The following is a 25,373-nucleotide window of genomic DNA, read 5'->3' as shown; positions in this document are numbered from 1 at the left end:
TATTTCTAATGATAAGAGCTTTCATAATGTGAAATATCATACTGAAAAAATAATCCTAAATATTAAAAACATCGTGTCTAATCTTAGCTTGCAAAACGTTTTCGAACAGAAAAAAATGAAATAAAAATTCTTTAGTATTTTGTTGAGACTCGTTTGATCTTATCACATTTAATGCGAAATGGAACTGATTTAACAAGTTTTGAGCAATAGTCATCATTAATTTTCTTTCAACTTTGCAACAAAGCAGGTTCCTTTATGGAAGGTCGTTTATATCGACTAACATTTTCGGCTCGGCTACAACCCTTGTAAAGGATCGCTTTTAACAGTTTAGGGATAAAAGTGACACTGCCTTGTAAATTGGTTCCACCTGGTGTTGTATTTGTAAACAGTCGGGGAAACAAAGGGAGTATCGTCTTTGTTTATGGGACTTGTGTGTGGGCGGGCAATGTGTTTGACACGTGTTAGTTTACTAGAAAAAGTGTAAACAAGTGACGGACGTTACGGTAAGCTGTTTCGTCGGGAGAAGGGACGCATAGTTGCCAGATTGGGCTACAAGTAGCGGATTGGGCTACTTTTTAAGTGCCCTCGCTACAAAAATTTTAAATTGGGCGACACGCTACTTTTTGGGCTAGTAATAATTACCTTCAGGCTACAATTCTTAAAAATACGCTACTTTATTTTCATATATAAAATCGCACAATATTTATTGTATCATACAAAACTAATAAAGTTTTATTTAATTTCATTACACTTAATTGTATAAATAAAGTTGCAACGTTTAACAAAGATAAAGATACTTTGCTTCCGTTTTCTATCCGTCGTTCGCTCCAGTAATTCACAATCCATTGCCACTAACACTGCTAATTTTATTAATTTTTTTCCTCTCATATATCTATCAATATGCGCCTATTTTTAATTATTTTTTTAAAACGAAAATATGCTACTCACAAATTTATTTGTACTTTTACTTCGTTTTCCTGTTTTTTCCCGCTTGACTTCTTGATTCTACTTCTGTTTTAGAACGTTCCTTTCTCTAATTTGACGATTTCACTACATTTTTAGTAGACGTTTCCTTTTTTTTCTTTTTTTAGGTATTCCAAGGAATACCTAAAAAAAGGGGAAAAAAGGAAACGTCTACTAAAAATGTAGTGAATAGGCCCAGTGTTACTCGGGCAAAAGTAACAACAGCAAAGATTAAGATTATTACATTATAGCCAATCTCCATCTTTTTTCACAGAATGCAAGAATTAGGTTTCCCTGTTTCCAGACTAATTAGAGAATTTTTAGATGGGTCTGAAAATATGTTCGATTTCCCGCAAAAACGCATCTGCGCCTGTAAATATTGCACGTCGCTTTTTCTTAACACTTCAATTGTTAACCCTTCGGGGACGGTGACCTCGTTTCACACTCCCCTTCCGTGAGTCAAAACAGTGTAATCTTTGTGTATTCTTTGTTGTATAACCAGTTACGCGAGTTTAACTAGTTTTTACTAATCTCTCCGAGTCTCTAAACTAGTCTAACAGATACAACAGTTCTTGATACAGTGTAAACAGAGAGGCCTTAAAACTGAAAACAAAAGTCGCAGTCGCTAAGTTTCTAAGTTCAAAAAATGAATCGCCGCGCCTGCGAATGACTCGCTTTGCTTTAGAGAAAATTGATGCAGATACACCGAATGTCCGTATATATATATTACAAACTTATTTTATTAGTAAAAGTGCATAGTTGCAAAATAATTCGGTTTTATTTTTTGAGCTACAAACAGTTCAAATCCGCACAACCAAATTTTGGAGCACAACCACGCTACTTTTTAACCTTCAGATCTGGCAACTATGAAGGGACGACGTTTTGGAAAGCTTCCGATGAAAGGGAGAATTCTGATTGATCGGAAGTTGTCGTCCAAAAACTCTTTAAATAGTAAGAGTGGCGAGAGAAACAGGGAAAAGGGCAAGAGACTGATAATACGGTAGTCTCAGGCACTTGGGCAGCCCGCTGAGCGTAGAGAGAGTGTCCTCCTCTGATAACGATATCAGGGACAGGTAAGTGCGGAGACTGGACGGGCCGTATAGTTGAGCCAACTCTACAAACCGACCGAAGTTTCCCCAGAGTATAATAGTCCCCGAAGGTTAAGCTGACACGTGAGACACCACCTGTTTTTATCTAGTAAATATTGTGTTTTCAAGCTTGTATATTCTACCTATTGGAAATAGACTGTAAATAGTGTATAATTTGAGTGTGGAGGTGTACTTTTCTACGAACCAACGTAAGAACATTCTCGAGTCGTAGAAACCAACTCGAGACGGATTATCGTAAAGATCTTCACTGACGCGGTAGTCTACAGGAGTATCATTGGAGACCTTCACTACCCTTATTTTTGACAACGTTGAAATCAGGACTGTTCGATGGCTAAGGTAAAGATTTCTTTTTTCAAAAATTCTTTTACATTTTTCGTATGATAACAACTCGCATTATCATCCTGGAAAACAACGTCCTCATACCCAAATTAATTTTCCACTACAGGAATGGGATAAGTGTCCAAAATTTCTTCGTGCACTTTGCCATTTACAGTTTCTTTTAGAATGCACAGTTCTCCCTTGCCTTTTGCTGACATGCAGCTCCGTATTATAAGATCAACCAGAAATTTCTTCTTCTGCAGAGGACATTCTTTTCGAACCTTCACATCTGTTCTGCGCCATACAAATTGTCCGGCATTGTTTCCGCATCCAATACAGAGTCTGCTTTCATCTGAAAAAGCAACTTTCTCCCAATCATTAATGTTTTTGGTTACGCCTTGCCCATTCCATTTGTTTTTTCATATGTAGTTTAGTCATGAATCATTTGTTTTGGCTTTACAAAACTTGTAGCCTATTTCGTTTAATCGGTTTCAAACCGCAAGACTTAAATATTGGCACGGTAAAGTTTCCACTTAATATTTAATTATTTTGATGTCGCTTTTCGATTTTGTAGGCACGACGTGACTCTTGCTTGTTGCTCTCGATCGGTCAATGTTTTTACACTTTCAGATGTTTTATATTTCTTCCATGTATAATTTACTGTTGAAACAGCATAACCAAGCTGTGGAGAAACTTCTGACTTGGTTTCTCTTCCAGAATCAAAGTCAGAATTTGGTTTTAAAAATCTTCGCTTTGTATTCTTTAACAAGACCCGTTTTAAAGCAATGTAAAAGTAACAATAACGGAAATAGATGTACGCAATACTTTCAGACGATTAATTTTTATAAATTAATGTGATTATTGTTACAAAGAGTGCTTTTTTCTACTACGTTCGAAAACTTCCCCCAGAGATGGCTCTGGGGGAAGTTTTCGAAATATAATATATTTACAATGTTCGAAAATTCTTTTCCAGACTAGGATTGGACAATATTTTCTTTTTTTTTTTATATCCCGAATTATTTTTATAGTGTCATATTTTGCATAATAAAAGCTCTTATCATTAGAAATTAACTCAAGAATTTTTATTATTTTATTTTTATTATTCTATTTGTTAACAAAATAAAAAAATTATTCCAATCAATAATTTTTGCATAGCTGTTGTCGGAAAACATTTTCCAGCGGTTGCGCAGGTTGCAAGGAGTGACAAGCAAAACAGTAATAAAGCAAAGACGAATTTCAAATGAATGCCACAAATATTACTATAACCAAGAATTCACCTGTTATTACAGTGATTACGCGAATTAATTAAATTTTTAACGTGCTTTTACTTGTTAGAGAAAACGGATTTTATATAGTTTAAAGTTAATTTCCATAACGTATTCACACTCAAATCTTAAAATTCTTACAAACACATTTGTTTTATTCTGTTTTAGAAACACAACTCACTAACTTACTATTACATCATTAAAATCATGTTCAAACTTGGTTATTTAACGATGAAATAATAACTTCGTAAGTTTGAGTCATTTGTAATCATTTTGAAATCTTACTTGTTTAATTCGCCATTTTGAAATAAACATATTTAATTGTCATTCATTTGATTTTTACTCCTTTGAAATATATTTTTTTCATTTTCTTATGTGTCACTTCTTCAATACAGTATTTTATTAACGTTATTTTAGTCACGTTTCTAAGTTTTACTTTTAGTACTAAAACTACATTTGGAGACTAAAACCATGTTTCAGTTCTAGTTTCAGTAAACTGGAAGTATGCTAATTATCGAGTAATAATATTATTTAGATTTCTCTTTATATACACAGGAGGAGTCCAAAATTCCTTGCACCCTTGTTATTTCAAAAGTACTGAATGTATATTAATTTTGTTAATGAAGTTGCATAGGAAGTCATGCATGAAGAATCGGAAGGGATCTGTGAAATGACTGAAGATAATGTATGTTGACACACACTATACTTAGAATACTTCGTTTGTTTTTCCTCCTGAATTTATAACTAATAATTCTCACAGTAGTCATACTTATTAATAATTTTTGATTCAGCATATTTTTTTAATATATGGTATAGTATAGTATAAATCTATATGTACAGATTTACACATTTTATAGTGTATAAATATTCTATACACATTACAGAATTTATTATAATAAATAAAATATTAATATAAAAACATATAAGTTGTCTAATTTTAAAGAAAGAAACTTTACAATTCCACATTGTAGTAGCGGAGTGGACGATCTTAATTATTCCAGACTTTTTTAATTGCTGAAATTATTTTAAGTTACAAACATTTATGTGTTTTTTATTTTATGATAAAGTTTTGTCTTAATATAATCATTTTTCTGCTAGAATTTATATACATATATTCGAATTTTATTGCTTTTTAAATTCAGTAAATTATCTGCTTTTTGAATAATTAGTCTCAAATAACTTTCTGAATTAAAATTTTATTTTAATTACAAGTAACAATTACCGTATTTAGTAAAGTTTAATTATTAACATATCAAATCAAAAAGTAAAAATAAATCCTATTATCGTGTTCTAATGAGGATAGTTGTAGTTTTGTCTCTTAATATGAAAAGATCTCATGTAATTACGAATATAATCAGTCTACATTTGTTTATAGTTCTAATTTGATGTTTTCTTAATTCTCTGTTGAGATCTGTAATGTGGTTAACAATTTATTAAATTTAATAACTTTGCTTAAAGTTTTCATTTAATAATGTTTTATTTTCATCTTGAGTATGAAAACTAAATGATTTTCTTCCGATGAAAAATTATATATATATACTGTATTATAAATATTATATTGCTAAATGAATATTGAATCAGCAAAGAAAAATCAACACAAATCATATCTTATTTATTTTTGCTGCATTTAATACATTAACTAAAAAGTAGTGATGTAACGAATATTCGGTTACTACCCGGTATTCGGCCTATTCGGCCTATTTTTCACTATTCGGCCAAATACCGAATACCTAAAAACAGGAATAAGAATAACAAAAACACAGTAAATTAATCATTTTGATAACTTTTATTGATGCTGAAAATTAAACTATAATTATTAAAGTTAATAAGAAATAGCATCTAACTCTACTATTAAATTATTTCGTAATTAAATAATATTATAGCCTTTATCTAGCCCGATATCTTATGGCATTGATGGCGTGTAGGTTAGAATGTATCGGGCATTAATGTTATTGTTTAGTTAGTTATGTTATATTCGTATTCGCGTATATTTTTATATTTTTTACGATATTTTAAAATGATTTACGAAATGTTTTATTGAAACTTATCGTATTTAATGAAAGAATTATTTATCTATTTCTAGAAGATGAGTAACTAATATACAGGATGGGCCAGCGAAAACGAAACGGCAGAGTGTCCGTGTTCATCCAAGCAAAGCGCTCGGACAGGTCGATTTTACTCTCGAGGGGACATCTTTTGCAATAAAGTTTTTGCGATTCTGAATATTAACTAAACAAACATTTTTTCGAAATAAATGTTTGTTTAGTTAATACAAAATAAATGAGTTTTTAAAATTTTTTGTTGTCTTTTTTATTCAGAATCGCAAAAACTTTATTGCAAAAGATGTCCCCTCGAGCAAAAGATCGACCTATCCGAGCGCTTTGCTTGGACGAACACGAACACTCTGCCGTTTCGTTTTCGCTGGCCCACCCTGTATAATTTATTTTATATATAAAGCAAAGAATGAGCATTTTTCATTATATGCAAAAGATAACATTTGAAATCATGTTAATTTTAAAAATATTGACAAAAACAATAGCAACAAAATATCACAGAACTTCACAAATAGAAACTCCCCAATAATATATTTGAACTGTTCCACAACTGGGGAGAAACTAGACCATATTATGTCACCACTAAATATATCCTTAGGGCACTATTCAGTCTACAAATACGTAGTAAAAACAAAATTTTAGTGTTTAATTAAAGAGTTAAAATGATCGATTGCAAATAAAATAACTTATAAGTTATAACTTACATCTAAATACCAACAACTGCCGAATCATATCGGGCTATTTACGGCTATTACATAAATTATGAACCAATTTGGCACTAGAGGTAGACGTTAGGCTCCATCTCATATTAACTTTAATAATTATAATTTAATTAATTAATTTAAATAATTTAGACCTAATGGAAGAAAAAATCGTAGTGACAGCGGGCCAATAGAGAGCAGAGTGCGCGATCCTTGCCATAATGCGGTTTGCGCGCCAGTTTTCGTACGTGCGTTAATCAAGCCGAATAGTTTGGCCGAATATTCGGCCATTCAGCCACACTCCTGGCCGAATATTCGATATTCGGCTGAGGCCAAATACACTATTCGTTACATCACTACTAAAAAGATATGAAATTAATAAAGAAGAATAGTCTAAAGATTAAATAATTAATCAGAGGAGAATAATTATTCTAAATACACCTATCCCTCGATTTACACGGAAGATAGGTTTCTGAGAAAAACGTGTAAATCGAATTTGTATCTTTTTGAATGTAAAACCGTGTAAATCGAAAAGTATGCAAAAAACGCATAATTTCGTTGTTTATTAATTACGAATTTCTTAAAAATTTTTTAAAGATACATAAATCAAACAAAAATATTGAAAGGCAAAAAAAATATATTTTTTTATTAATTAAATACAAAATCTGAAAGATTCATAAAAATGTTATGTAATTGTGTAATGTAATGCAATGTAATGTAAAAAATGTAATTAAAAATAATGTAATCGTTTGTTACTTATGAATATGAAAAATTAAAATTTTCTGGTTTAAAACTATGTGCAATGTATGCAACTTTGTGCGTATGGGGAGTACCCTATATCGGTTTATCGGTTACTATTTGACGGATTGAAATAAAACTGTCACCTAGTATCCTAAATATCAACTATAACATATAATTAAGGTGGATTGGAATATAGATGTAGATTAGAATTCAAAATTGTTCCTTTTGATCATAGCCAGTTTATTTTCTACATTTATTTTTTAAACCGTGTAAAAGCGAAAACGTGTAAAAGAAGTACCGTGTAAAACGAGGGATAGGTGTAATCTTATTACATAAACATGTGAGAATCGGGGGTTAAGCGACGAGGTCTAACCCGTTATCCGACAACGGGGAGGTGATTCCCGCTCACGTGGTCAGTGGATGGCAGTTTAGGAGGACAAAAATCGAGTGGGAGGTCGTGGATAAGTCGATAAGGTGTTGGCCGCTTTCGAGTAATCACACCTATTTAAGACTCTAAACATATTTAATGAGGATATTATATAAAAGATGCATACATTACTAAAAATGACAATAATGGTTATACTAATAATAATAGTTTAGACGCGACAGTGGTCCTTCACGGAATTATAAATGAGGTGGTTAGCGGGGGTTTGCCGCTCGTACTCGCATTCAGAGAGATTTTTAACCCTTTCCTCTGTGTATTATTAACTAAACCTCGACCAACTGAGGGGAGAGAGAGAGATTTCCGTATGACAAGTCAAAAATTACCTTGCTATCCGTAAGTCGTCGGCGTCAATTCGAGTGGAGGGCACGGAGGAAGATCGTGGATTAATTCTGTTCGAGATCCTTGACGTCACACACTCTAATGGGGGTGTGAATATCATTTTATACCTAATTCAAGGGGTGTGAACTGTCATATAGTCAGGATTTATTTGCACACCTGTTATTGTGTTCATGCCTGGATTTGGCTGGTACGGACGCAGGGAATTGAGATGTTTGTTTTAATTACAGACCTAAGTGCTTCGCAGAGGTGAACTTAAAATATAAATTTCTATTGACATGACAGCTCTCACCCATCAATTAGCGTGTAGCTGACAATAATTATTACAATCTTGTCTACAATTTCGACATTGTTTATGTCCAATGTCGGGTTCGACGACGATCTATGTGATTTATTGCTGCGGCCACGTGTCACGTGCAACAAAAAGGGGATGAGAACATCGCTTATTCCCGTCTTGTTGATTCTATCGTCTATCGAATTACTGTAATACAAACGATTATTTCCTTCTTGTTTATATATATTTTTAACAGCTATTTTGTAAAGATCGTTGCGGTTGTTAACCTTGGAAGGCCTCTTTAACTTCCTTACTTCACATTCTTCCGTAGAATTAAAGGTTTATAAAAAGAACGATACTATTCAAAAAAAAAGGGAGAAAGGGGGTGTTTCGGATCCTCGCAAACACATCAAACATTAAGTGAAAACAAATACTGTACATATCAACACCAGTGGTGGCTTCGTAGAATTTGTAGTGTTGGGGCTACAGCAATAAAAATAAAACACATCAATATGGATTAAAAAATTATATCATTGATAAAAATAAAACAAGCTATATGTATATGTAAAAATTATTATATTATTATATATTATAATATATTTACAATAAATAAATTTATAAAAATTTAGTAAAGGACGACGATAATAAAACAGGAACTTTCATTTTATTCTGGAGGGCTTATGGACGAGTTACCACTGATCAACACACAGAAAGGTTAAAGGTCCATTTACGCACAGCAGTGACGTGCCAGCGTAGTGTAGTGAATTTTTGCCTGTTCGTTGACCTTGTTTTAAACCACCCTGTCCAGACTCGTCCGTCACAGTGTTCGTGCAGTGGCAGTGGCGTGACCGTACCGTGAAAGTACATTTGACGGGAACGATATTTTCACTGACGGAAAATTTTGTTTTCCAATGGATGACGAACATTTAATTGAAATCGTGCATCAACACCCTGTTCTATTTGATTTATCTCATTCGAAATATATGGACATTGGGTACAAAATGAATATTTTTTCTGTTTTGTTTAAAAACAGAAAAAATATTCATTTTCATATTTTTCTGTTTTGTTTAAAAACAAAACAATATGAAATCCACGTTGGGACATTCGAAAATATTCAAAAAATATAGATTCGTCATCTCAATTTTTTATAAAGAGTATGAAACTCCCATTCTGTTAATCTTTTTTGTTCATGCTTGATGTACCCACTTGCGGCGCTTTCTTGATTGCATTTTTTTTTTCTTTATCCAAACATATAGCTATCATAGCCAATTCATCCTCAGCAAAGTCCATGACTACTCACTGACAGCACGGTCACGTCACTGTTCTGTGCCGTGCTTGACGTCACTTTCACCAAACGGTCACAGTACCGGCACGTCACTGTTGTGTGTGAATGGACCCTAAATCACCCTAAAGTCAGACACTCACTGACAATGGCTGAACCACACTCACTCATAGCATAATATGCACCAATAAAAGCATAAACGCAACAATTACAATGACTGATCTTATAGACACAAATGTAATTAACAACTCACAAATTTATTTCAAAAACACCAAATATACAAGATTAGACCACACACAGAGACCACGAATACTCAAAACGTTAAAAGAACTAGTGAAAACCTTACATTATCTAAATTCACACATACCTAAATACATTTAACAAGAATATACACCACAGAAATTATTTTATTCTGGTGCAGTCATAGTAGTTCTATATCATGTTTTTAAAACACAATCATCAATAGATAAAATCAAAACTTAGACAAATCACAAGCCTACTTAGCAGCGAAAATTAGAAACAGAAATAAATTATATTAGACAAAAATTAGACACTGTGACACAAACACAATACATTAAAACAATATAACACTAAAATTAATTATAGAAGTTAAGAAAATCGCATCATAGTCATTACAGAAATCTAACTCTTGCATCATTAAATTTTTACGATACTGATTTGGATCTAACACAATACATAGGAGACAAAGACACCATAAAGCACTCATAGCATAATATGCACCAATCCAAAAAGATTGCATAGCATAATATGCACCAATCCAAAATTCCAAAAAGAGAGCCACATTAGTCAACCTAGCAATCTCGACCGGGATCACTTTATGGTATATAATTGTAAACAAATAAATAGAAACAAGTCTAAACTTTTAACTTTTATAGCATGACTCTATGTTAACAGAAAAAGTATGATGTACTGGATATGATGACACCACTAAAGTTGAGAGCATTATGAAAAAAATTGCACAAAACAATACAGCGGAGTCTTGTACAATGCGTGAGATACTTTCCGCGTTATAGGAAATCGCATTATCGAGACATGCATTACCAGGTGATTTTAGGCAAGTTTAAACCTAGGCCTAGAAGTTGAAGGAGAAAACATATTTCTGGACAACAAAATTAAAATTTTTTTGCGTACTTATCGCAGGAGTATTTTGGGACCAGAACAGACCGCATCAACCTTCCTGAATTTTTTGTACCGATTTTATCACAAGAAAGAAAATGCCAAATTTTTTCTAAATAAAATTGTGAAATATTCTTATTTGTTTGTAACTATAATGATATTTATCAGTATCGTTATAGAATTATTCTTAGAAGAAGGACCTAACAGTACAAATACACTTCAATTCTATCTTATTGTTTTCATAACATCTGGTCTTAATGCATTTGTTAGATATTTAGATACTAATCTTTATTCATGCAGAATGAATGAGTGTAGTGTGTTTTCGACACGCATATGCATCTTAATTAAAACAGCTAATAATTGTAGTCGTTAAGTCTAATCAGTCGACACTAAAATGGAATACACTAACAAAAAAGAAGTAAGAACTTCTGCTCTTATTGTTTATTAATACTTAATAATAATTGTAAATTTTATTTTAATTTTAGTTTTTATTATTCATAATTCAAATTAAAATAATAATAAAATATAATATGACCGATAAACGAAATATGAACTCTATTAGTTATTTTTAAATAAATAAATAAAATATTCAAAGTGTTTTTGCTACACACAATCGAGTGGATATAATAATAACCTTATAACAACTACTTCCGCACATAAACGTCTAGAAGTGGTGGTGATGTCGAAGAATCAAAACTAACTTATCCTATTATTTGTATAACTGACATATGGGCTGAGAAGAAAAAGACCTTTCCGTGGATTATTTCCTATTCAGCAAAATTACATTTTTCTATCTGTGATAAGATAAAAATCTTAAAAGTATCTAAAACAGAAAGATCATTATTTCAAAACAATGAAGTATCCTATTATGTATAATAAGGTTAGAAAAACACAACTGACATCTCTATGAAAAAAGTTATGAACATTCGAAAACAATTTCACACATTGATGGTGAACAAATTTGAAAAGGTAAAGAAGGACCAATAGAGTGATTAATTGATCTCTTAAATAATTCCACAGTACATGTAAATTCTTTATAACAGCTTATATCCCAAAAATGATCAACCATTTTCTGATTACTTTAATTTATTAGAACTTCAGGAATTGAATGGAATAGTTATTTCTGCTGGACTGCAATCGAGATGAACTTGTACTAATGTAATACATTTTATTATAAAAATATGAAATTAAGAGTATGTAAACCAATTATGCTACTGAAATCAGTGGTAAATATCAATTCTCATTGAAAGGTTAAGACAATGAGTAAAAAAACTAATTTAATAATTTTTTTGAAATGCTAAGTAAATAAAATGAAAGATTCAAAATTCCTTTTCTCGATTTAATTGTATTAGCAGATCGAACATCGGCCACTATAACAAAGTGCCTTTAAAAATTCTTGCAAACTATGGATTGGATGGCAATTATTTAACACGACTTAATTTTATTTATGAGCGATGATACAAGTGTTTTATTAGAAAAAAATTAGGTGTTGCTAAACAATTATTAAATAATATCCAAATCTGATCACATAGCACTGTATAAATCATCGCATCGAATTATTTGTCGGAGAGGCTATAGCAAAAATAAACGGAATTAATGATTTTCAAATACTTACGGATAAATTGTAAGCCCAATTTCCATAAAAACCAGTGAGAGTGAGAATTGTGTGCAGAGAATTTACTAGCAGAAATTAGAAAGATTGGGCGTGTATTGGGAATAAGTTGGATCGCTAGTTGATTCTATTAAATCTCTATTAAATGCTATTAAATTTGGAGGTTAAAGGTCGAAGGGTGAGGAGAAAGACGGAGGTCATGTATTATATCTCGAGTAGGGTCGGATTTTATGAAGATTTTGTTCGTTAATAGCATTTACAATTTTTTTTTTTATATAAAACTCATCTCTACCCTCAAAATTACGCTTTTTGTCATTTTATAATAATTAAAAATGTAGAAAATTTTAAAATAAACTTTCATAACAGCCGGGAAAGTTACTCAATTCGTTGGTAAGTTTTTTAGCTCGTCACTGCGAGCGTTTCGATACTACTACTTTTTTTTTATAATCAAAACGAAACAAAATAATTGTAAGAGTAAAGTTTGTTAATTCTGTGAATTTATAGAAAATTATACAATTTTTTTTTTATTGAATGGATACTGTCGAGTTTTAAACTAAGAAAATTGTCAAAAGTCGGGCGGTTCAAAATCGAATCTCATATGTTTATATAATATATATGTTACAATAAAAACCCGTTTTTAGTGAAAACGCGTTTTAACTAGTTAAAACTAGTTTTTACTGGATGTCATTGTTAAAACTAGAATTTACTGCTAGTCAAAAATGAATTTGAGTTAAAACTAGTTTTAACTAGATAAAACGGGTTTTAACAAAATGGCTTAGTAAAAACTGTTTCGACCAAGGTCATTCAGCTAACACGTTCCTATAGTGTATGATGAATTTCGTATCGCTTTAACCCTTTTTCCCCCCGACATCTTGTTTACGTTTATTTTGCGATCCCTCCTAAGGCAATATAGGTCATTCAGGCGATATTATTTTAAAAGTTCACCAAAAATCAAATTATCATTATATCTATATGAAAAAAATCACTTACATTTACTAATATCTTTAGTTTTAAATACGATATTTTTCAATGCATTTTATTAGAAAAATTTATAAGAAAAAAAAATAATATATATCAGAACTGACACATAAAGTTGATAATTTGTAACATTTTGTGAAATTAACATTGTCTAGTTACATAGTTGTTTGCTGGCACTGAGCCAGAAAGACATAGAATATTGTTTTGTACAATTCGATATAACACTTATGCATGTATGTTTATTCGTTGTGAAATTATCGCACATTATATGAAACATTTGTTTGAAATCAAAATTTTATACTGCTGTCAACTAATATAATGAATTATTATACTTTATTCACTTCATATCGAACGAAATTATATCTGTTGTTAATAAATTTTACAAAAATCGATATTTACCAAAGTAACGATTTATACTTTGGTAACGAAATATATTTACATTATATTATGTAATATAAAACATATATTTTATATAACATTTATTTATATTATATAAAGTCCAGTTTAAATATTTACTTCATGATATAATAATGCAATATATTACATTAATGCCTGTTAATGGCAAATTAATAAAATTTAAGTATAAATAGAATTATATAAAGTTTGGAATTTAAGTAACTATTTATATTTAATTATACTCTATAGTATTATACATGTTTATTATATATATATATATATATATATATATATATATATAATAATTTATAAAAGTATAAAGGAAACATCGATATAGAATTAAGGATACCCAAAGGAATGGATCAAAGAGATAAATATCCCTTTGCTGAGTTTTCTATAAAGCAAAGCTATTTTGCAGGACCAAAATTATTTTTATAGTCATTCATTACATTAAAGAAACCATAATCCTTCTAGTTCAGAAGCTTTCAATTATGTTTGTTGAGAGTTATTAAAGATATTGTTCAGACAAATAACTGAGATTATTTGACAAATCAGTTGAAATGTTGCTCTGAAGTTGTTTTAACAAATTATGAATTATTTCAACAAGTTCTACAAAATTGTTTTCACTATTTGTATCATTAATATATTCGAACTTTTTCTTTATTTGAAGAAGAATATTAATATCATTTACATGTAGAGAAAAATTAAAATCATTTATCGTTTTCGAAGAAATTTTGCCAATAAATATACTGACCCATAAATTTTTATTGATTACAACAGATTTTATTATTAAAGGACAAGGACCTATCTGTAAATGTTCAATAACAATGTTATCAATATAATAAAAAATGCTGAAATAAAGTGTCAGAAATGTTTACTAATTGCAAGCATTTCTTTGATTTAGTTATAAAGAAAAATATTTTCTCCATCATATTCAGGTTGGTTTTTTATTCTGTCTCTTCTAGCTTTTTGAGTATTTTCAATTTCGAGCCAATTTCTTTTATTTTCTGTCCTTCTCTTACAGTAATGTTAGGACTGACTATATGGAAGTAATGTTGAAATGGCACCATCTTTAAGTTTAGGATACTTAAGTGGAACCTTTAACAGTGATACAAACTTTCCATCATAGTATTCAGAATATTTAATAATGCAAAGTGCAATTCACAAACCTAGATAAATATTAAAAATATAATTACACAAAGAAAAACAATCAAGCTATAAAATTATTTTAAACAAAAATTCTAACTAAAACTAAATTAACAAAAATTAATCTCATTAAACTTAGATATATCAAACTCTTTGAAATAAAATGGAATCTCTTATGTTATTAAGTAAAAACTTTACATACATAATTTAAAAGTGCCAGGAAACTTAATATGCTTATATCTAAAAAACTAATTTCTTGAAAATTAAAATATCTTATTAAAATATCTTATAATTAAAATATCTTATCTTATTGCTTATCAATATATAAAAATATGCAAACATTTATCAAATCAAAAATTATTTGGCAATTGGTGATTTAAAATGACCAATGACAAGTGTAAATTAATTCTCAAGTATACATTACAAATACAATTATACATTAAAAATGACAAACATACGTTAATCCCCAATTTTATGTGTCAATTTAAGATTCTCAGTGTATCTTATATTATAAAAACTGTCCCAATTTTACACTTTTGGTTGATCTGAAATGTAAAATCAAAAGATTACTGTATTTTAGTTCAATAATACAACTTTAATTATATGAGAATATCAGGATAATACGTTTATTGATTTTATTTTTAGAATAATCATATTACTTTTATAAATATATAAAATACAATATTCAATTTAAAAATTTATACATGTTTGCTGTTATAAAATTTTTATTTTAGGACCATAGATAAATGTTTTTAAAATATTTATATCTATAGTAAAAATAGCATTTTATCAAGTTTGAAAATTTTATAATTGATAAAATTTCTTACGATAATAAAGAGGAATCACAGAATTGATCATTTGATTAAAAATAATTCATTTGATCCAATAAAAATTACGTAAACTGAGATAAAACAAACAGCTGAAATGAAATTGAAATATCTAAATTAACATTATTGATATAAAATTTTCCAGACTTTTTATAATAATTAAATCAAATATAATTAACTTGAATTTCTTAAAAAAAAAAAAAAAAAACGTATAAATCGTGAACAAAAATAAAACACGACCAGAAAAACTTATTAAAATTGAGATGACATTATTTAAACGATTACAATAAATCTTAGACGTTAATAATGTTCAAACATTAAAGTATAAGTAAGAACTAAGATGTGTATTAATTAAATATTTTAAATAATCATATCTTATAATTATTTATTTAAATAAACAAATGTTAATTGTTTCGGATTGGAATAGATTAATTATAAACTTACACGAGTATTTGCAGTTGGATTGAAATCTTCTCTTGCTAATTCACGAATCTATTTTCTCTTAACGTCAGAATCGGAGACAAATTTAAACGTTCAAACATGTACCGTTTTTTTAATTTCCTCGGCACCTCGGTGCAAATTATTTGAATACCATCTTCTCGGATATTTTAAAAATAAACCACATAAAGTACTGGTATTAAAAGCAACGACGAAATAGTGACTATTTGGCAACTCTTGACGACGTTATGCAACTTTCGCTACGTAGTCCAGAGACCTACAGTTCTAGGAGGTGTTGAAAGAATCCCTCCAGAAAACTCCATATTGTCAGCCCAGCGGAGAGGCGAGAACCCACGACCAACTTCCAGTATTCATCGGTTTTATCCAGCCAGTCATTGGTGGGAAAGCCATTTTCTTAAAGAAAGGAGAAGATAGATTAAGTAGAAACAAAGTTTAAAGAAAAGAACGTGATTTGAGTAAATCAATTAGTTAGCTACTTCATCTAAATCGCATTTGTTTTGCTCTCCCGAGACAGCGTTTCTTGTATATAATAAAGAATAAATAGTAAAGAATATTCCCTTGTATAGAATAAAGGTAAATCGAACAAAGATGGGCTAATCGTAACAATCTTATATTTCATCCGTTAAATGTGAAAATATGACAAAGAATATAAATAAAAAGATGAGAAATTGTGTTTAATTATCATCTATATGTCTAATATAATATTAAATATATATACAGAGCAGTCGCAATGAGGCAAGTGCCAAGAACACGTGGCGTGAGGGGCACCAAGCGCTCCTCAAGCCTCGCAAACATTTATGCGCCGTGGACTAAAACACTAATGCATTGCCAAGGGCGCTAAAAATATTGCTACGGCTCTGTATGTATATATATTTGCAATCAAGCGGTATAATAGGCAATTATTAAACTTAAAATAAATTGCTTTTAGCTGACATGAATTTAAATTTCGTTTACTGATTAATCGAACAGAATAGCAATTTAATAAACTGTTTAAATTATGACATTTTACTACAAATAAAATGAGATTGTGTTAAAAAAACATAAAAGTGCACATTTATTTATATTATAATGCACTATTTTTATGCTAAAAGCCTTTGTGTGCACAGCATGGAAATTTAAAAATCGTTAAAACTGATGAAATAAATCATTAGGCATAAGTTTGACTTGGTTATTTATGACATTATTTTATATTAATAAAATCATATAGTTCAAAGCATATCAACTTTTGAAAAATCGACTACAATTAATAGACCTATCTGTAAATGATTTTTATAAAAACATTTAAAGGAAGTTTATTAAATTTTTACAAATTTCCGTCAGAAAAGAACTTTGTCTTAAGAAGTTTACACGGAGAATACTTTTTATTCTTGCTTCTACGTAATTTTCGAACATACATTTTCGAAAAAAAGAAATATATATATAAAAATACAGTATTTAAAATCAAAATATTAAGCATCACAGTTCAACAATATCTAAAGGAGATTTTAATGCTGTGCTACAAAATTTTGATTTCTTCTTTTATATACACAGTTGAATATGTTACATTGATTGATGTCCATTATTATTATTCAGAAATAAAAAAAAGTCTTAATCTTTGACTATAACTTCTCTTTCATACCTGGTCCCGTCTTATCTTTTACAGCTCATCAGGCCCTTTTCAGAAAAAGTTTGAGGCCCTTGTAACTATCCCTCACGATATTGTAACTATTTAACGCTTCCCTATATCGAAGAAAACTGTGAATATCTCACAGTTTACTTCTTAGGAATAAAACGTCAGTGTAGAAATTTTTGACAGGGTTTCTTTTAAGAAACCAAGAATTTGAGTCGAGGGATTTTTATTTTATATGAATATCCCTGATAACGATGGAAGTTTCTCAAAAAAGGAACATTAAGGTTTGGGGTTAAAGAAAGAATTAAAGAATTGTTAGGAAAAATATTAATAAAATAAGTATTATTAATAAATTTAAAACGTAATATCATTTATGTATAGATTCGAATTAAGATACACTTTCATGCAAAAAATTCGCTTTCATTAATTTAATAACAAAATATCGAATTAAACGTGTAAATATATTTTTATTAAAATAACTTCATTAAGATAAATTATTCAATGGCTACAGAAAGTTGAGTTTATTTAAAGTTATTTTTAAAATGTAATTACAGCAAATTTAATTAATATTTCATATTAAGAAATCTTTAATACTTGACAAATTTACTACATTAATTTGTTTGTTCATTCAACCCTTCGCATTTTATAATTTAATTAAATTTATATAAAGCTATTTCTATAAATTTGTAATAATTTAAAAATATAACTTTAATATTATTTGCAACACAAGCCTACGTTTGTAATAACGTGTTTGTTGCAAATATAAAATTTGCTTTAAAGTAAAACTTTCCAATAAAAAATCTTTGATTTTGGAAAGTGTTTTGAAGCATATAATTACTACATATTATAAATTGTTCAATTCATATAATGTATATATTTCTAAAAAATTTATTTTATTCAAATTATCATATTATCATCACGTTTTATTTTGCCTGTTATTCTAATCAGGCAACCTCAACATATTTAATTATAACGTTCTTCTTCATCAAATTTTATTCGAGTCACTATCTTTAATCGCAATTTTATTCAGATTACATGCATAGAACTAATTAACCTTTTCATCTAATCCCTGTACTTTAATTGCTACCATTTAATTGCCAATTATTTTTACAGCAATTTTAAGCTACCTGTATACTATATAAGTCATATGCTAAATATTTAGACATAATATTTATTTACATACTTAAAAAAAACAAAAAAACATTTTAAATTAATTAAGAAGTGTCAAATGCCATATTCAATATAGAAAGATAATAAAGAAGTTAGAAAATCCACGACGAGTTGCGTAACTTTCCCAGCAAAATGTTGAAATTATGTGTGGCGCCATCTGTTATAAAATTTTAAAATTTTTTTTATTATTATAAGCTTCATTTTGAGGGCAGAGATGAGTTTTATTTTAAAAAAAATTGTAAATGTAACGATAAAATCTTCATTAAGTCCGATCTCACTCGAGATATGACATATGACTCTGTTCTACTTTCTATAAATATAATATTTTTAATATAAATCTTTCTATAATAGTAAATTATTAGTTTTAATTTTATATTTTTTACAATGCGATTTAACTAAACTGTTACTTTATTTATTTTAATAAGTTTGAGTAATTAAAATACGTTTATATGTTACAAAATTTTGTGAGTTTTACGGCAATGTAAAGCAATAAAATACAGTCGATGATACTTTTAGATCATCGGCTTTATTTTATTAGTGGCGATGAAAGATTAAGTAAGCCTATATTATATTTTATAAATTAAATTTTTATGAGAATGCTATTGTAGTATGGAAAGAGAAATTTTAATATTTTATTACAACAAACAAACATTAAAACAATATGTTTTGTTTTATTTCAGCCAGTAAACAATAAAATGATATCTAGAACAAACAGAGAAAAGAATACAAAAATAATTTCAAAATCTTACTGTAACTACGATATATATAAACTTGAAATAGAAATTTCTTATCAAACGAATAAATTATTGTTATTTTTATGAAAGATATTTGAAGATTTGTTAACAAATAAACAAGTTATTTAAATTTAAACATACAGATTTTAATTTGTAATATATCTTATGCTAAATAAGTTGTTATAAGTTGACTGAAAAGTATTCAGAACTGCAGGAATGTACTGCACATGATAAGATACAAAACATAATTAATGCAAAAACTATAATAAATAATAAATCTTGAAATTTTAACTTAAAAATCGTTTTGACGTTTTCCTTTTCCAGAGATTAAAACCGTATTTTTAATACAATTATTGCTGTTGTAAAACACTTCAGAAGTTACTTTCGGCTTGGTTTAAGATGACGTCTATCGTTTTTTCAACGTTATAGACCTTAAGATAGTATATTAAGTAGACGAAGAATAAACATGTTAACCGAAATTAGTAATCTGAATCATTTACATAATAATAATAATGCTTAATAATAATATAGAGTAATAAAATATTAGTAATGTTAATAATCAGTTGATAGAGGCCCATTTTAATCGGACTACAATATTTCATATTAATTACAAAGATATTATGCAGTCTAGATAAATGTTTTGTAATAAAGCTAAAATATTGTATTAAGTTTAATAATTAGAAATTAATTATTAAACTTTAAAATATTTTGAAAGAATAACTCATATATATATATATACATATATATAGTAGATTTAAAAAATTTTTAATATTGCCATTCTATGTGTGTTAGATGTGTTGGTTGTATTTAAACGGATTGTGGCCATTTTTGATAGAGGTCTTGTGACAAAAATGTTACGGTCATCAAAGCTATGACATTTTCGTTAATATTCAGTAATTTTACATAATTCGACAGTTTGACTTTGTAATTTAAATGAATTTTATTCGTTCTTGTAAATTGCGTAACATGTGATGACTTATTAGCTGCAATTTAAAAAAAACTGTAGACCGATAAATTGCCATTGTCTGTCAGTCCGTCTGTCTGTCTTCCCTTAATCTCGAGAACAGTGTTAGATAAATGAAATTCAAGACCAGGAGCCGTATTCTATCACTTATCTCTCGTCTCTTCTTTCAGAGACGAATGAAGTGAAAATGAGAGACGAGTTTCGTCTCTCAAAGACAGAAGCGATTTTGGTTGTTCGTAACGATATCATCTTTGTTATTGACGTTACGATTCTACTAGGTTAATCATACATGTTCGGGTTATCTGCACGCGCAATACCATACAGAATTTTAAGCAATGAAAGTGTAAAATTTTCGAAAATGCAGAGTACAAAATTATAAAATATGTATAAGGAGAGCACGTGGTACGAATAAATACATGTAATTTTGAGAGAGATATGTTTTTGTTTTATAACGTTTTTACAGATTATAATGTCTCGAGTAAGGTTCTCTTAACAAATAGAAATTTTAATAACCTAAGTTAGTTAGGAAAGCGTGCGTACTTAATTAAGGAGAAATTAAATGGTAATATTTCGAAAACTACTGGAAATTAACAGATAAGATTAACAGCATATTCAATGGTTCAGTAATTAATATAGAATCATTAAAAAAGATGGAGTCACTGGCGTTCCTGAGTAGACGCTTAAATAAAATGAAAGAGGCATTATCTCTATCTCAAAATATCCTTTCTTGAGATAGCGAACGTTTTCGAATACGTTTGTATAAGGCGAGTAGCGTCCAGTCATCCATATTAGATATAACGAAATCGAAGCATCAGACGAAAGAGCGGTCGAAATACCACCATACGTTCGTCTCCGGGAGACGAAAGATTCTTCGAGAGAAAAAGTCGTCCAGAATCGCGTTTGGATAGACACGATGAACTCTCGAGACGAACACAAATGATTAGCCAATCAGTGACCGACTTGTGACTTAGACACTGTCTCTCGAAGACAAGAGACAATGAATAGAATAAGGTCCCAAATATGGAAACCTTAAAGTCAGGAGATCCCGATTAACTATAAAAGAATTTCCGATGCAAACCGGAAGTCACGTTATTTCAATTCAAAAATTTTTCCCTGAAAAGAGTTAGATACTGGCATGACTCTATCGCTAACGGAAAAGTATTATGTACAGAGGCAAACCACTACTAATTTGAGGTGGAGAGCACCTACAGTACTTTAAATTAAATAAATTAAAAATATCAAAAATTACAGCCCGGCATTGTGAAGATGTCACAATACTTTTTGCTAAATATATGAAAATTATTGTAAAAATTAAGTACAATCGATTCCGGTTATTAGCCCGGTCGGTTAGTAGGACATGCCGCCTGTTAGGACAAAACATTCAAGAACGAAATCAAATCCTATAACTACAGTATAAGCCCCGCCGTTTCGTAGTCCCGTAAAGCTCCGGTCCCGATGCAGTGCTATTAAGTGGAATCGTCTGTATCGGATAATCGTAATTAATGTACCCCTATTCAACATTGTCTTAAGAGATATTTAGAAATCCAAATGGAATAAAATCTGGCATGGTGATATTCAAGAATATGAGAAAGACCCTAATTAATCGCACGATGGTGATAGACCCAAGTAAAAGATTTGGGACTATTTTAGTTATATTATATTGGAAAAGACAAAATGAATGTTGCTTTAAAAATTTAAGAAACGGTGACAGAAAAATTATGAGAAAAACTGGTAACAAGTAAATCTAAACTAAATTTGGAGCGGATTCTTAGATCCCACCATCCCCAAGAATACGAAGAATATAACAGCAAAATAGTAGCAGATTTTCATCTTTTTTCAGCCCTCAGATGAAGACAGCAAGTATAATGCAACCTACAGTCAGATCATTTGAAGCAGTCGACAGTCGTTGAAGGATTTTCTGATTCATCAGCATATTCCCCAAATCAACAAAAGCAACGATGGCAAATCGCATGCTTGCGATATTCGTAACAATTTCCAATTCTCCAAATATGATAATAGAGTATCCATCATTTAATTATCCGACGCATACCCTTGACTCCAAATACCAGGACGATTCCAGCGTATAAAAATCACTCAAGTTATATTGAGAGAAAAGAGGGAAATATCATGGAATATTTGAATAAAGCCGAATTTGTGGCCAAGTGAATAAAACGCACGCCTCACCAGCTGCTGCATATAGTTTTTCGGTTTTCATCATGTATCTAATACGTAAATATAGTATGAATGTTTTGTAAAAATAAAATTTGTTTGTTTCTTGCAGTGCCAAAAGTGTCGTGATCGTAAGTTTTGATATTAAAGTTTTTACGGAAATGTCTTTGGCATATCCTGAAATACAGTATAACCACACCAAATTTAATTGAATTTAGTCTGCTAAATATTTTTCTAGAAGGTGTTGAATATTTACTTTAGTTACGATTATTGGGTATATTAATTGTTAAATGTTTTACAGGAATTAAATCATAACATATTAGGGCAAACTGAAATATACTTAGTTTTTATGTAAATCGAATTTGTTTATTTGAAATAGGAGCTTATTTAACGAACTCTATTGTGTCCTTTTTTGAATTTTGTTTGTTTTAGACGCAGTGGGTAGAACAGAGTATGTCAACAAATAAGGTTCAGACTTAATTCGTTCGATAGTATGAATTACGTTTTTATTTTTTCCGGAACAACATTATATTATTAGCCGTTTCTTTTTCTGTAGAATAGCGCTCCATAACGACAATTTATGCCTTTTATTTCCATATAATAAAATAAAAGATATGCGTTGTTGTCATAGAGCACTCTTCTACACAAAAATGAAACAAAAAGAATAAACTATAACAAAAATCACGAAAATTGGAGAAAATTCAAATTCAAACTTTTTACGGCATTATGGAAATTCCGTGTACTGTAAACTTCAACATAATAGTTTAGATAAATATTTTGCTTACTATCATAATTTTATTATTTCTAAAATATAAACAACTAACTTTGGTTAATTTAATAATTTCTTTAAATGTATTTGAAGGTAGGTATTACAATATTTTAAATAGTAATTTAAAGAATTGAATAAAACATCTGATTTCAGACGTTACATTCAATTCTTTGTTTAAGTTTTAAATTAAACATAGAATTTAGTTAAATGTTGATAAAAGTGACGATATTTATGTTTACATAAAGTCTGTTACTTTATTCATGTTTATTTAAGATATTGTAATCGTCTAATTATTTGACTCAGTTTGTGTAAACAAATGCAGTAAAATGATTTAAGTAATCTCTAGTCCTTTCATATATCTACTTGATAAATTTAGAAAGAACTTCTCTTTGACTAACCCCAAAATGTTTTTTATTTTCGCTCAACATATTTTTTTATAAAAAAACAACGTTTATTTACAATTTACAATCAATGGAAACTAAGAATTGAATTATCATTAGATGATCTTAATAAAAAAATAAATAAGTTTAAATAATTTTAAACTCTATAATATAAATTCATTTTACTATTATTTAAAAAACAATTTCTTAAAGCTATATTAGCTTTATAATTTAACGTTAATAAGAGCAGCCAAAGTATTCATTGTAATTAGTAACGTACAATTGTAATATTTTTGTAAAATCTGTTAAAATAGTTAAAAAAGAAAAATATATATTTAAAATAAAAGTTTTATATAATATTTATATAAATAGAAAAACGAAAGAATAAATGTATGGGGATTAATAGTTGTTAGAAATAATTATCGGGATATATTACTGATAGTCTTATGCTTATTGCTGATCCGTACTGTATATTTAAATGGTTTAAAGTAACTTAAAATGAAAACTATCTTTTATTTTTAATGTTTATTCTGTTTTTAATAATGTTAAATTTTAATTGTTTTAAAAATTCTTTTAGTATTGGATTTTTAGGTAATGAAGTCCGAAAACATTCATTGTACAGCACGTTGGGGAAGTCTGTATACTTCCGTATAAACCCTTTAACTTATAAGGAGAGACACAACTTTATGCGGCTCCAAATTGTTGGTGACAAGTTTTCCATCATTGCAGGTGTGACTGAGCTGAAGGCATCCCGCACTGCGCGTTCCATTTCACAGTAGTTCGATATAATTTTTTGTTTTGTAATTTATTTTATGTACTGCTTATATTATTTTTGTGTTCATACCATCAATATTGTACACCGACTTGTCGCGCCATTCTTTTGCTTTATGTATCATTTTTGTTTTCGTACTCTATGTTGTAATTTTGTTCACTGTTTAATAAATGCGATGCAGGCGCCCATGGGTCCCATGGATCCTATGGTTACTCCTTTCCCTCTTTCCTATCTCACTTTATTTTCCCTTACCTCTCACTTCTTCATTCTTTATTTCTTCTTTCAATTTCTCCTAAATTGGGCTATACCAACGAGTGAGGCCCTTAACGCTTTTCTAGTAGTAGTAGTAGCTGGTTCGATAGTGCTATCTTTCTCTTGAGAATATCTCAAAGGGAGTTAAATTTTCTGATGTATGGTCAGGGCCACTTGAAGGCTACATGAGAGTGGTACGAGGAGCCACGTTCAATTATAAGGACGTATACACAATTCCTGGAAGTACTGCATAAAGGAATATTCGAAGGAAACGAGAAGAGCAGACGCAGCAATTAAATAATAATCCCAACGCAACTGCTAAACCATCAGGCTACTGTAAGCAACCATTCTTGAAAAATTATGAACACGCTATCATCTATTTCATTAGACCTATTCATCTATTTCATCTATTAATATTAGACCTAATAGATGTTATTCACGAAAAATCAAAGTGATTGAATCACCTTGTTACTTTTTTCACAAAATTTCTTTATTATGATTTTACAAAAAT

This window comes from Centruroides vittatus, unplaced genomic scaffold (assembly GCF_030686945.1).
Source record: "Centruroides vittatus isolate TY-2023 unplaced genomic scaffold, ASM3068694v2 contig_426, whole genome shotgun sequence".
Taxonomy (NCBI): domain Eukaryota; kingdom Metazoa; phylum Arthropoda; class Arachnida; order Scorpiones; family Buthidae; genus Centruroides; species Centruroides vittatus.
This window is presented reverse-complemented; position numbering follows the sequence as displayed.